General features: G+C 39.4%; 1 protein-coding gene and 1 long non-coding RNA gene across 4 annotated transcripts in view; one reads left to right on the forward strand and one right to left on the reverse strand.

Annotated features, from left to right (window-relative positions):
- The window catches only part of LOC116861945 (A-kinase anchor protein 6), a 416,895-nt gene that overhangs the window by 209,741 nt on the left and 193,590 nt on the right, over window positions 1–13,564 (forward strand). The gene's annotated exons all lie outside the window — the stretch shown is intronic.
- On the reverse strand, window positions 65–8,374 carry LOC116861947. The gene is made up of 3 exons (XR_004381571.1): window positions 8,285–8,374; window positions 2,854–3,023; window positions 65–271 (listed from the first exon to the last, which is right to left on the reverse strand). It is a non-coding gene; the product is annotated as an uncharacterized LOC116861947 (long non-coding RNA).

Raw genomic sequence — 13,564 nt, forward strand, 5'->3', positions numbered from 1 at the left:
ACTGAGAGAACCCTATACACACTTTATATCTACGACGTACTTACTGTTTAAAAAGAAACTTTTCTTGCCGTATTGCATGAAATAAAGCAAGCCTAAATAGGTTACCCTGAAGTTGTCCAAGACTAAAAGCTTGGATTCTATTTGTTATCTCTCATGTCAGTTCTCTTTCCATGACGTGACCTTGCGTAGGTCACGTATACATTGTGCCATGAAATGCATCTCCAAGCAGAGCAGTTATGATCATCTATTTCATCTTAGACCTAAAAGAGAACTGAAATTAAAACATGATAAGAAAATAACTCCAGAATTCATCTTAAGTTTACTTCAGAAGCTACTGGGAACTTGAGAGGCATAATAGAAAAATCTAAAGAATATATCTAGGGGGTATTTTTCTTTTTTACCTTGTTTGAGAGACTGCAGAAAAGGACTTGGTCTTAGAAATCTTGTAAAGAAGGAGGATAGGAGGAAATTCAAAGACTCTGGGAAACTTCTCCCCCAGGACTCAGCAGCGCACCTTATTTGTTGTATTTCATTTAAAAAAAAAAAAGTGTTTTCCCAGGACTGTGCGATCTTTTATACATGGAAATAGAGAACAGAATTCACCAGTTCTAGAAATAGAGCTTTAGCACTCACTTCCAAGAATTGAAAATATGCTTGTAATTATGTATTTTATTTTAAGATAGATTGGTTAAAGTTTATCAGCTAAAACTAGGTTTTCAGTATGTTAAATTTTTGAATGGTGTGTAGCTGGAGGGATTTCAAAACACTGAACACCCAACACCTAAGAAAGGCTGTACTCTTTTTTTTACCTTTCCAGGCAAAACCCCAAAATCCTGAAAGCAAGAAAGCATTCTTAAACTTTGCACATTGCCTCCTTTAAGATGTTCTTATTCTCTGTTTCTTTACTTGTCACCTCTTCAGCCATCATTATAGCTGTCTTAGAATCAAGGCCAGGATGTCCCTAACACGACGTCTCAAACTTGGCATCACTGTAATCAGACAGTGGTTCCTTTGTCCTCTTTAAAGAAACAGATGAGTTTCAAGGGGCACCTGGGTGGCTCAGTCGGTTAAGAATCCGACTCCTGATTTCGGCTGGGGTTGTGCTTTCAGCCTCCTCAGACTGAGCCCTGTGTCTGTTCCATCCATGCTCAGCAGGGAATCTGTTTGAGATTCTCTCCCTCCCCACCCCCACCCCTAAGCTTGTTCTCTCTCTCTGTCAAATAAATAAATAAATCTTAAAAAAAATAGAAGAAGAAGAAAAGTTTCCAGTGCAAAGAATATTTGAAGATTTTATTGCAAATTCAGAAAACTTTACAGCTACCAGAAGGGTGACCTACCCTGGGTTCCATCAAACATCTTCATTTCCTTAGTGAAAGGAGATGGAGGGTGAGGTGCTTTGAACCCCAGACTTGTGCTTATTTTTCTGCCTTCTTTGAGGTTCTTAGATTGACATCTTAGATTGTCATCCCTTTGGAAATGGATATAAGACTATAAAGGTCATCAGTGTTATCTGTTCAACAATAGCACTTAGAGCAAGCTTAAGAACATTTCTTAAATATGTTTGCTCAGCCCTACAAATGACAGTTTTAGATAGTGGCTAAGAAGGGACATACAGGTGGCCTCTGACTTGGTTATGTCACAGACAACCTGGACTTTATTCAGATGTCTAGGGAGGGCAAGTCCAATATTAACACATTTTTTGTGTGTATATCAGACAACTTAGTATTAACCTAGTATTATGTTAATAGATTATAGGTAACTTTTTGGGGGGTGTCTGGGGGTGGCTTAGTTGGTTAAGCATCTGCCTTGGGCTTGGGTCATGAGCCCACATCAGGCTCTCTGCTCAGTGGGGAGCCTGCTTCTCCCTCTCCCTCTGCTGCTCCCTCCACTGTCCCCCCACTCCTTGTGCTCTCTCTCTCTCTCAAATAAATAAAATCTTTTTTTTTAAAGATTTTTTTAATTTATTATTTGACAGACAGAGATCACAAGTAGGCAGAGAGGCAGGCAGAGAGAGGGGGGTAGGCAGGCTCCCTGCTGAGCAGAGAGCCCCATGCAGGGCTCGATCCCAGGACCCTGGGATCATGACCTGAGCTGAAGGCAGAGGCTTAACCCACTGATCCACCCAGGTGCCCCTCAAATAAATGAAATCTTAAATAAAATTAATTATGGGTAACTTTCCTTAGCCCAAGTGGGGAGAAAGAAGCTGATTTGGAGAGTACCTTTGTATGCTATTTTCTCTGTGTTCTATAGTGCCTCTTGGGTAATATTGCAGCTGGATATTATTATCCTGGAAAGGAATTTGATCCTGATGCTTCCAAAGCACTGTCTTTGTATTCTTTCCTTTTCTGGCTCAAAAGCTTTTGTAGGCAACATATTCTTTAAGGTCTTCAGAAATGACATAGAAGTAATGAATGGGAATTGCATTTAGGTGTTGCTAGTCCCATATACACGGATGGACACATTCATAGAGAATTACTTGAGATACTTTCCTATCTTCCTCATGCAGAAAGGAGCACAGCTCTATGTGTGAAAAGGAACCAGAAATGATATAGTAAGATGAAATTGTGCCTAAAGTGGTAGAGAGAAAGACAATAGGCAAAGGCCTGGCCATTATTTATTGAGTGCTGACAGAATGCTCTGCCCAGCGCTGGGCCAGACAGGAGGGAAGACATGCTCAGTGGTCTTATCATCTCAGTGTAAGCACACAGTGTAACATCTTGTCTAATGTAAATTGGGCTATCTCAGATCTAGAATAATAGATCACCCAAGATTCAGATCATCTTAATTAGGATGTTGGCAGATTAAAATGGAATGTGGTTCTTGATGCAAGCAAATGAGTAGTAAATGCATTACCAATTCCCCCTCTTTTATGTGGAATTCTTCCTAAAAGCCAGTATCTGCTCCAGTTCCTTTTCTGCTGAACTATATAAACACAGTCCTGATATGCAGTACCTAGGGAGCGCCCTTTCTTCTGCAGTGGATTCTTCAGTAGTGCTTTTTTTGTTATCAGAAGGGCAACTTTTCTTCAAAAGTGTTTTTGAAAGACAGAAACAAAAGTGAGTTACTTCTTTGAAGATCTGTTGTAGGTACTAAATTTATGATAGAATCAAATAAGAGATAGTTCCTCTAATCTCCTTGAGGCACTTAAATTTGCATATTATCAGATATATGGGTGGATCCAAGATGAGGAATTTTTTTAAATGGTCTGCCACTCTAATGAGGTGACTGAAAATTATTTGAGATGATAAAAATATACAGCAGGTCAAAGGACAGCTAATGGGCATCCCTATCTTGGTGTATATAACATGTAACACCAGAGCTTATCTTAATTTTTCACACTATATTTCCATTGCTGGTGGTGGCCTCAAGACCAAAGTGTTTGGCTCAGCAAAAATCGGGAGTGAAATTCTTTGGTGTCTCTAATCAACACAGAGAAATGTCATTGATATGAGGAGGTAGTCTGTTTTTTTCTTTCCCTGTTTAGTAAAGAGTGCCTAATCTCAGAATCTATGATACCTAGAGTTGCAAAGATGCATGATGTTGTATACAAAGTTACATTCAATGGAAAGCAGCTCTCTTTTACTGGCAGAATTCACATTTCGTAACTCAGCCTGATGTATTTTAAAGATAATATATAATAAATACATTAAGAGGGACTTGGAGGTCAACATTAAAAAAAAACAAGTATTTAAGCACAAAACAGAAGGCAAGATACAGAATTGCTTCCAAAAACACTTTGAAATTAATAAGTAAATTCTTTGAAGGTGTGAAACAATTACCTCAGTGTGTGATTTACCCTTTTTCCCGGAATGTGTTGTTTCTGTCAGGGGAGCGGTCTGAGCTGAGGAGAGCCCTGCTAACGGGATTACCCTCCTCGGTTCTCATGTTTATTGAGTCACATAGGACTTCTTCTAAAACAGCAGCTTTCAAATGTACACACACCTGCCCTCCACACCCAGAATCCTCCAAACGTTTGCTTAATTGTTCTCACAGCCAGAGTATCTTTCCCATCTTGCGAGGTCAGAAAGCACCGAGAGAGCCACCTTCTGCTTTTTCCCTCTCCATGGAAATCAACTGGAGCGTACAGTTCCATGTGGTGCCGATGCTAACAGAGAGGGAGAGCTTTTCTCAGTGTAAGGAACACGGTGCTCTTTGCCACCAGGACTCACAGAACATTCCCAGTCTCACCTCCCACTGCGCCTAAATGAGGGTTAATGTTTTTCAGGAAACGTTAACTAGATTGGAGGTCCTGCTGGGCTGGAGCCTGGGGAGCCATCTCACCGCAGCTTCCAAGCCATTCTTGCACTCACTGGGTTGGGGAGGTGGCTTCCGTCTTTCTAGGTAGTTGGGCTGCAGAGGCCAACACATGTTCGGTATTGCCCCCTGCAGGGCGAAACCAGGCCCTGGATCTTGCTGCATGAGTAATGGGAGAGGGAAAAAGGAAAGCCTAAAGCAAGAGACCAGGACAAAAGAGAAGAGATGGGGGGGGGGGGAGAAAAGAAAAGGAAAAGAAGGAGAAAGATAAGGAAGTATGTGTCCCGTGAAATATAGTAGAAGCCAACTGCACACGTCTGTTGCTTGGACATTTATGCTCGTCTGTCTCTGTCTCTCTCTCATTCTGTCCTTTTTCTAGCCTGGAAATCAAAGTCAGATAAATCTTTCTTTTGACATCTTGAATGTTATTGTATAGCCATTGTGTGTGTGTGTGTGTGTGTGTGTGTGTGTGTGTGTGTGTAGCAGACCCTGTTAATGGGGTTAGCACTTAGAGTGGGCTTTCTATGCTCTAGGTTTGTGTCAAAACTTTTACCGGGATGGCCTCATTCTTACTTCCCAATAGTACTAGCAATTTTAACTCCTATAATCATTTCCCTTTACTCATGGGAGAACTTAGGCTCCAAACATATATAAGATACTCAGGCTTACTCATTCTTTTTAAAAACCTAACATGACCGGGTAAAGGCCATTTGACTCCACCTACTCAGTGGAGATTCATGCTACTGTTTCGTTTCATAAATCTTCTGCTTAACTCACCATCTCCCAAATTTGTTTTCCCTTTTCTTTTCTTCTTTTTGTCCAGGGATTGTTCTATTCTCTATATCTATGCTGTTCTTATCCATCCTCAAATCAATAAATATTGAATATGTAACTATAGTGTGATGTCATAACTCTGGACAAGTCTATGTACCTCTCCTTGCTCCCTGCCCATTGATGGAGACAGACTTGCACATATGTCATTCTAAATTAAGGCAGGCTGTGTGATAAGTCCTATAATAAGGCACATAGAGACAGGGAGTTTAGGGGGAGGGGACATTAGTTCAATCTGATGGGGTCTGGGAAGGCGCCCCCCCCACCCCTAAGAGAAAATGGATTTTGTGAAGCCCTCTAATATTCTGATAAATTGTTAGTAGGAAGATATTAGAGGGAGAGCATTCCGGGCAGAGGAATTAACATGGTCAAAAGTATGGAAAAGGGAATATCTGAGGAACATCTAGAGAGTGGTGAATGGTGAATAGTCTGGCTCTTTCAAGCATAGGGTGTCTATTGTGTTTATGGGAAGGAATGAGGATGTAGTGGGCAATAAAGCCTGATAAGTTTTGAGCTATATATATATAATGGAGAACTTTGAATATCAGCTACAGACTTTGTATTTTACTAGTGTGCCATGAGTGTTTTTAATGATTGGATTTAGCCATAGAAAACAGATGGCAAAAGTAGGATGAGAGAGGAAGGACCGAATTAGGAATCTAGTACAATAACTAGAGGCAGCTAAAGTAAAGCAGTGGCTGTGATAATATAAAGAAAAAATAGAAGTGATGTTATAGAAGAAGAAATATTAGGATTTGGTATCTGGAGAATGGGGGGCTGCTGAGGGAAGAGTTAAAGGTGACTCAAAGGAATTGAACATGAGCAATTAGGAGGATCATGTGAGCATTTATGGAAGTTGGCACATTTTAATAAGGAGCAGTTATACTTTGCTCTATACTCAAGCTGAGTATAATGATCTTGGTATCCAATTAATAAGAATATCTGGGCATATAACTTGGGTACAGGTATTTTTGTAACCTCCACAGGTGATTCCAAAGTGCAAAAAAGTTTGACAACAATGATTTAGAAATAGAAGCCTGAAAATCATCTGTGTAGTTATACACAATATTCAGTCAAAAATGCAAGCCTGAAGCTTAGAGTAGGGGGTCAATGCTGAGGATATAACTTTGGCAGTCAAAATAGAAATAATAGCTGTAGCCTTGGAAGTTGATAGTGACATGAGAAGACTATTTTATGAGAATAAGGGAGAAATATGATAGAACCTTGAGTAATGTCTGGAGTAACTGAGAGCAAGGGTGCCATATTAAAACTGGGGGTTGAGTGGAAATCTACATGCTTGACAGTGAAACTTCCAGAATGCTGACAGCCAGGGGAGAGTAAGGATGTAGGTCTAAGGGACTTTTCATGGAATAAGGGTGACACTGTCATGTTTATAGGCCAAAGAATAGAACTAGTTAAAAAGGGACAGTTGAAGAAGATAATTTGAAGAAAGACAAGAGAGAAGGTGAATTGGGGCGCCTGGGTGGCTCAGTGGGTTAAAGCCTCTGCCTTCGGCTCAGGTCATGATCCCAGGGTCTTGGGATCGAGCCCTGCTTTGGGCTCTATGCTCAGCAAAGAGCCTGCTTCCCTTCCTCTCTCTCTGCCTGCCTCTTCTGCCTACTTGTGATCTCTGTTTGTCAAATAAATAAATAAATAAAATCTTAAAAAAAAAAAAAGGTGAAATGACACGATGATTTAGATGAGGGAGAAGAAGTGAATCAGGTAGGGTTGTGAGTTTCAGAAGGGAGGGTGTATCTTCTGAGATAGGAGAGAAAGAACTGTTGGGTGGTAAGCCGGGGTAAGGAGGGAAGGAACTCGAAGGATTTAGAATGAAGGAAAATTCAGTGTGATTAGTCAGTGAGACAATTAGTTGACTAGAGGGAGGGTTTAGGGTGAGGAGGGACTGGAGAACGAGATTGGGATTCAAATCCCACTGTCCCAATAGAGATTCCCTATAATTTTCCAGTCCTAAGTGATTGTTGTCCCCTCTAAACTGTATTGCATTTACTATTACGTTTAGTGATTAATCACACACAGCCTTGTGACACCATTTCCATTGTTGTCTTGAATTTCCATTTATATCTTTTATAGTTAACTTTTAAGATGATTACACTCCATGACTATAAACTCCTCAGGGCCACATTTGCATCCTACATTTCTTTGTTGTATGTACTTTAAACATTATTTGGGCTAAAAATATACTTTATTATTAATCGGTGGATATAGAATATTCTTATTAAAGCTAAGGACAGAATTACACTTTATTTTCTCATCTTTCACGATACTTTATTTTAGCTGTATAAATAATGGCTCAATTCTATCTTATCACCTTCTCCCTTGTTTTCCACAAATCTCTCCCATTTCCTTTGCCTCTTGCTTTTCATTATGAAGAAAACAATCTTTAAAAGAGCCATTTCACCTATTTCTCCTAAAATAACTAGTAATTTATGCCATAAGAAAGAAAACAATATGATTTTATTATTTTTGTACTTTCTTGATTCAGGTCTAGCTGGTTAACTGTTTTAATAGGTGGTTAGATTTTTAAGAAAAATCTATTTAAACAGACTTGCTGAGAGAATATACCCTGAGCTGCTTCTTTGAAAAGGACCTGAAGTGTCTAATGTAACTTACCAGCTGACCAGCACACTGGTTGATGAAATTTGTAGTCTTTGCTCTAAAGCTCTCTAACAAGATTAGGTGAGATTGAACCTGAGAAGGTAAAGGTCTCTAAATTGACATGAACTGAAAGGGCAGAACTGGATCATACCACTATTTGAATCGCTAACAAAGTCTAATCTCTGACATATTATATTTGGTGCACTATAATCTATGTACATACACATGCTTCTAGTAAATGATGAATGAGGTTTAGCTAACATAATATAGTTTATACTCTTCTGGACCTTTGGAGGAAATACAGGGTTGAGGAGCTCTGCTCTGTAAAATGACCTGGATCACTTCTCTGGAACAGTCTCCATAAAACACACACTCATGCATTTTTCCAAACCAGCTTGGTCAAATTTATTTTCCTGCTGTCATTCATTTGATGCCTCTTCTGGCTTTCATTAGATAGATGGGGGAAATACTGAATTTCACTGGATAGTTCCATCTGGCTCAAACCAGTTAAATAATTTCTGATGGGAATTGTTGGTCCAGTTGTGGAACTAAGAAAGAAATTAATATATATGAACGTCAGTACTTGAACCTTCTAAAGTTCATCCCTAATTTGAGGGCTATGCATTTTGAATTATGAGGAATTTTGAAAAACTCCTCTTTGTCTCAGCTCTTTTTTCTTTTTCAGACCCTCATGCCCAAAGCTTTTCTCTCTTTCCTAGCTGAAAGTAAGCGAATAACCACATGGTGTAAATTCATGATTCCACTGCTAAGGAGGCTCAGTAGTATCCGTGATCTCAACTATGGTAGGATACCAACCGCTTAATGTGTTGGAATTTTTCCCATTATTCAAGACTATGGACATTCTAGAACCTGACCCGTTGTATACTTCACCAGTGCTTTACAATCACTCCCCCACTTTTGACTGTTTCTCCACTTCACAAACTTTTATAAGAGTTACATATTTATTTATAAAATGGTGACTTTCTGGGCCCACTACCATTATCATTAATGAAGTTCTCATGTCATGATGTTTTTTCCTCTCAAGTAAATTAGAGTAATATGATTTAATGGAAAACAAAATGTATTTTTTAAAATTATCCTTAAGTAATGTTACTATTAACTTCCGTTGTGTTTTAGAACTAAATAAAACCATCTCATTCTGTGATTGGTGAGAACTTTGTAACTAACTTCAGTAACTATTACTATTAATCAGTAATTGCAAATTTCCCCACCCCCTTTTTTGGTTGAAGGCTAAGAGTTATTAATGGTATAACCTAGGACAAAGAGGACAGAGATGTGAACAAAGGTATCATAAAGGTAAAATTGATGCTCTGAGTGGTTTTCTTCCTTTGTAATTACTTTTGTGTTTTCTCCAATTGTATCATAGTTTTCAGTTGTATTTCTGCTCCAGACCTTTGACAAATAGCATCTTCTATCGTTATCTGCAGATTCTTTTTAGTGTCAGTTGTACACAAAAAGCTTAATGACTCTTCTCTTTTGGCTAATATACAAAAGAGGAATCGGGTAACAGAGTTTGAAGATAGGATCTCTTTGGAAATCCTGCATTTTAAGCAGATGTTGTCTCATAGTAGCTTCTTTCAATGAATGCCTTAAAATAGAAACTCTTGTTGTGCATACTTTTCCTAGGCAATCGATAGTTCTCTTTCTTCCCGTAAATGATAAAATTGGATATTGGGAAGTATAGGCACACTTCTCCTAGGAGGGAAATGGGTTGGGGATGAGGCACTATTGACAAAATCATCAACAGCAGTATCAAACAATGCTTATTAGGCTTCATTTGCAGGCGGGTGGGCTGCCTAAGCAACAGCCATTGCCCACCCCCTCCTCCTGTACTGTGTGGTTCAGGGAAATGGACCGTATCCCCCAGCCCAGGCAGTGACTTGCAATCTGTCAGACAACCAAGAGGGCTCCCCTTCCAAGTTACTGATTGGTTTAGACACTACCAACTGATGCCTTCTGACCAGTGAGATATGAAGAAAAGTCTCTGCAGGGCTTTTGGAAAAGTTTTTGTTTGTTTGTTTGTTTGTTTAAATTTCTTGTAGAAAGAGACAAATAAGGGAAAGGATTCCCTTTCAAACTCTGGATGCTTCCACAAGGACATGAAGCTGAGCTGCTGTAGTCGTTTTGTCTAATCATGAATAGAACTAGGTTGACGTCAAGGCTGATATGCCAAAGATGACAGAGGAGAAAGATGGATTTTTTTTTTTTATATCATTGAATAGCTGAATTAACCAACCCTAGAGCCATCCTACTTTCAGCATTTTTGACAATTTCCTTCTTTGTTTAGGCTTCTTCTGTTAGCAGAATTGGAATTTTCTGTTCCTGAGGACACACAAATCTTAAGCAACAAATTCACTGTTTTAATGAAGTTTTACCAGCTTCTGAGTATTCTACACGTTGACTCTTTCTCTACCTGTTACTGTTCAAAGTACTTTTACTTCTTTTTTTCCTCACTGCTGATCTATCATCTCTTTTTCTTCTCAACTCATTGCTACACTGGTGTCTTTGGCCACAGGTACTCTTAGTGAAACTATCCTCATCAGTATTCACTCATGACCTCTTGGTTACCAAGTCAGTTTCTGAGTCTCAGGTTCCGTCTGTAAGTAAAACATGTGATCTTGATTGGTGGCTTTCATTAAAAAAGTATTAGCCAATTTTTTTATTTCAAACTAAATCGTACTCATAACCCCAACATATAAAACAACACAAAATATAAAATTAAAATAAAATAAAAGATGCTTTTAACACACACACACACACACACGCACGCACGCACACACACACTCAGAGAAAACCAAAGTGGAATTTCTTAGTTGACTCAGAACCCAAAGGCTTTTCAGCCTGCTTCTTGCAATCTGAGTCTTCTCTAGCCCTCCCTGCCCTGACCTCTGCAGAAGTCAGAGTTCACACAGGACACAGTTCTAAAACTAGATTCCCAGTTGACCTTGTGGCTGTCTCTCTTGCTTCTTTTCCATTTGCACTGTAATTCTTCCAATTAGAATGCTTCAGTGGTTTTCCGTGGCCTACCTATCAAATTCCCTCCTTCCTAACTTTGTTCCTTTGAGTCTCCTTTGTTTTCATTTGGTGCAGCCACATGTCTTTTCTCTCTGCTCTTCTCATTCTGCTCCTCAGATCTTTGCCCATCTGCACCTATTCTGTCCTTTTCATTCCCCCCAAGGACCCATTTGAATCAGAGTGACTGTCAGTTTCCTGAATGTACCTATACCACTTCTACCTCAGTTGTGGCACTTCGCACATTCTGTCTTTGAATCTTGTACTAAAGATAATCCTTGGGCACCTGGGTGGCTCAGTCAGTTAAGCATCTACGTTTGGCCCAGGTCCTGATCCCAGGGTCCCAGGATCGAGTCCTCCATCGCTCTCCCTGCTCTGCAGGAAGTCTGCTTCCCCGCTGCCTGCCCCTTCCTCTGCTCGTGCAAATAAATAAATAAATAAAATCATAAAAAGAAAAAAAAGAAAGAAAAAGATATTCCTCAAGGTATATGCTCTAAGGTGGGGGGGGGGATATTTCTTGTTCATTGTTCTAAACAGTGTGGTGCTCAGCACATGTCCCTCAAAGAATACTCTCAAAAAATGCTGGTTCCTAATAAAAAATTTACAACAGAAATCAAAATCCTTATATTGTGAGGATTCTTTAGGTTATTTATTTCTGTTAGTTCTTTAAATATTTCTGTTTAGGGCACCTGGGTGGCTCAGTTGGTTTGACAACTGCCTTCGGCTCAGGTCATGATCCTGAGTCCTGGGATCGAGTCCCACATCAGGCTCCCAGCTCCAAGGGGAGTCTGCTTCTCCCTCTGACCTTCTCACCTTTCATGCTCTCTCTCACTCTCTCTCTCTCAAATAAATAAATAAATATTTCTGTTTAAATATTTCTGTTAGTTCTTTAAATATCAGTTTTGTAAACTGATCTATACTCTGAAGTTACATAGATTCAATTGATTTAATTGATATGATGGAATCTAGGCCAGTTATATAAAACTTAGGTGAAGTATCTTTTTAATGTAAAATGTTTTATAGCTTTGCATTTATAGCTTTGCATTTCACAATTTAAAAAGAAGGAAAAAGAAAGCAGCCTACCATACCCATACTTGGAAATTTGCCTTTTTGACACTTTAAGCAGGGTTATTTATGAGTTAGTTAGCTCACGGACATCCTAGGCATACAAGTTGTGAGTTAATGAAAAGTGTGGCAGCTGTACAATACTATAATTTTCAAACACTTAATTTTAATTTAAGTAATTGTTATTGAACTCTCAGGAAGGATAATCAAATGTGTGATTTTGATATAGTGTATCTTTTTTTTGTTGTTTATTTTCCTGTTTCCCATAACCACTATAAGATTGTCATATCTTAATAAAGTGTGCTGGACAATCCCATTAAGTTTAATATAAGTTACGAAAGTTGTTGAAGGAAAGTATGTACCACTGTATAACTATTTAGTTTCTACTATTTTATTTTAGCTGCTTAGTTCTTCATAAGTTTATTAATTGGTATGATTTAGTAAAGGATTATCAAGAGAATCCTTTTCTGTACCTGCAAACAAAGAATGACACATACAAATGTATTGTCAGAGTTGAATGGTTGACTAATGAAGTCATCCGTGGTTGCTGAGAAGATCAAAGATAGTTCATACGTATAGCTGTTGCCAGGGTAGGCATCTGACTCCCGGTTCTCATGCTTGGTGAGTGTTGGGCAGGAGCCATGGTCTGCGCCAAAGTAAGGAGCTTTGAGTGGGATGTGAAACGAATGAGAATCACAGCATCCGGGGAGAAGGTGGGCATGAGAACCCAAAACACAGCTGGACGTGAGGACTGAGCCCACACCTGGAGGGTATGGATATGAAAAGAAAAATGGGAAGTTGAATCTAGAAAGAGCCACTTTGAGGCTACTGTACTCAGTTTCATATGCTTTACAACACAGGGACCTTGGGTGGTCACAAAGGTGGTAGCAGTAGAAGCTGTTAAGGCACCAGAAAAGCCAGCATAGGCCATGTCTGCCATATACCAGACAGTGATGCCTGGGGCTCCTCCTCAGTGCAAAACTACTTGCCTTGTAGACCCCACAGATTCAGGGTGTGATGTCTTCATACTTTTGAACTCTGGCATTATACCCTAAGGTGACTAGCTTCTGAAATATAAAAGATACGGATCTGAACTCTCTAATTATGATTTTAATTTTGTTATTGTTATCGGAAATAATTATTATATCTTGTCAAGGGTCTTTGAGGTTAAGATTTTATCTGGAGATCTACAGTAAATTGCTTCTATGACTTGTGTTCAGTATTTATTCTTGGTAGATCTGGTATTCATAGGGCAGCATTTGAAACATGCCAGCTGGCTGGTGATTTAACACGGACTTGGCTGCTGATCCCTTTCTACTTTGCACATTCCCCCATTCCTTGCCCATTAATTCTGTAAGACTCAGTTTAAATCAGGAAAGGAAAATGGGCTGCTTAAAATGAATATTGTCAGGGAAAGGCTCTGGCTCTTATGGCCTTACCCATAGGAGGCTCAGTAAATTTCTTTCTGAAAGTATTTGATGCTTGCTGCTTAACTTCCAGCAGTAACTCTGTGGGGTCAGTCCCTAGGGATGAGAGACCTATGGAGAAGACTCCCAAGAGGGGAAGATAAGGAAGCTTTTTTCCAAGTAGCTTTACCTATTTCAGCATATATGGCCAGGTCTTTAAACTCCCAGCTCATAAAGCAGTATTTCCTAGTGTTTTCCATATCTTGGTGTCCTAATGAGCATAGAGCGCTAAGTGGGCTCCACTGTCGATCTGTATCCAGGCATCCCAACTGTGTTCATCATCATCTGCTCACAGAAGC

This window comes from Lontra canadensis, unplaced genomic scaffold, assembly GCF_010015895.1.
Source record: "Lontra canadensis isolate GAN:19392208 unplaced genomic scaffold, GSC_riverotter_1.0 scaffold213, whole genome shotgun sequence".
Classification (NCBI taxonomy): Eukaryota; Metazoa; Chordata; class Mammalia; order Carnivora; family Mustelidae; genus Lontra; species Lontra canadensis.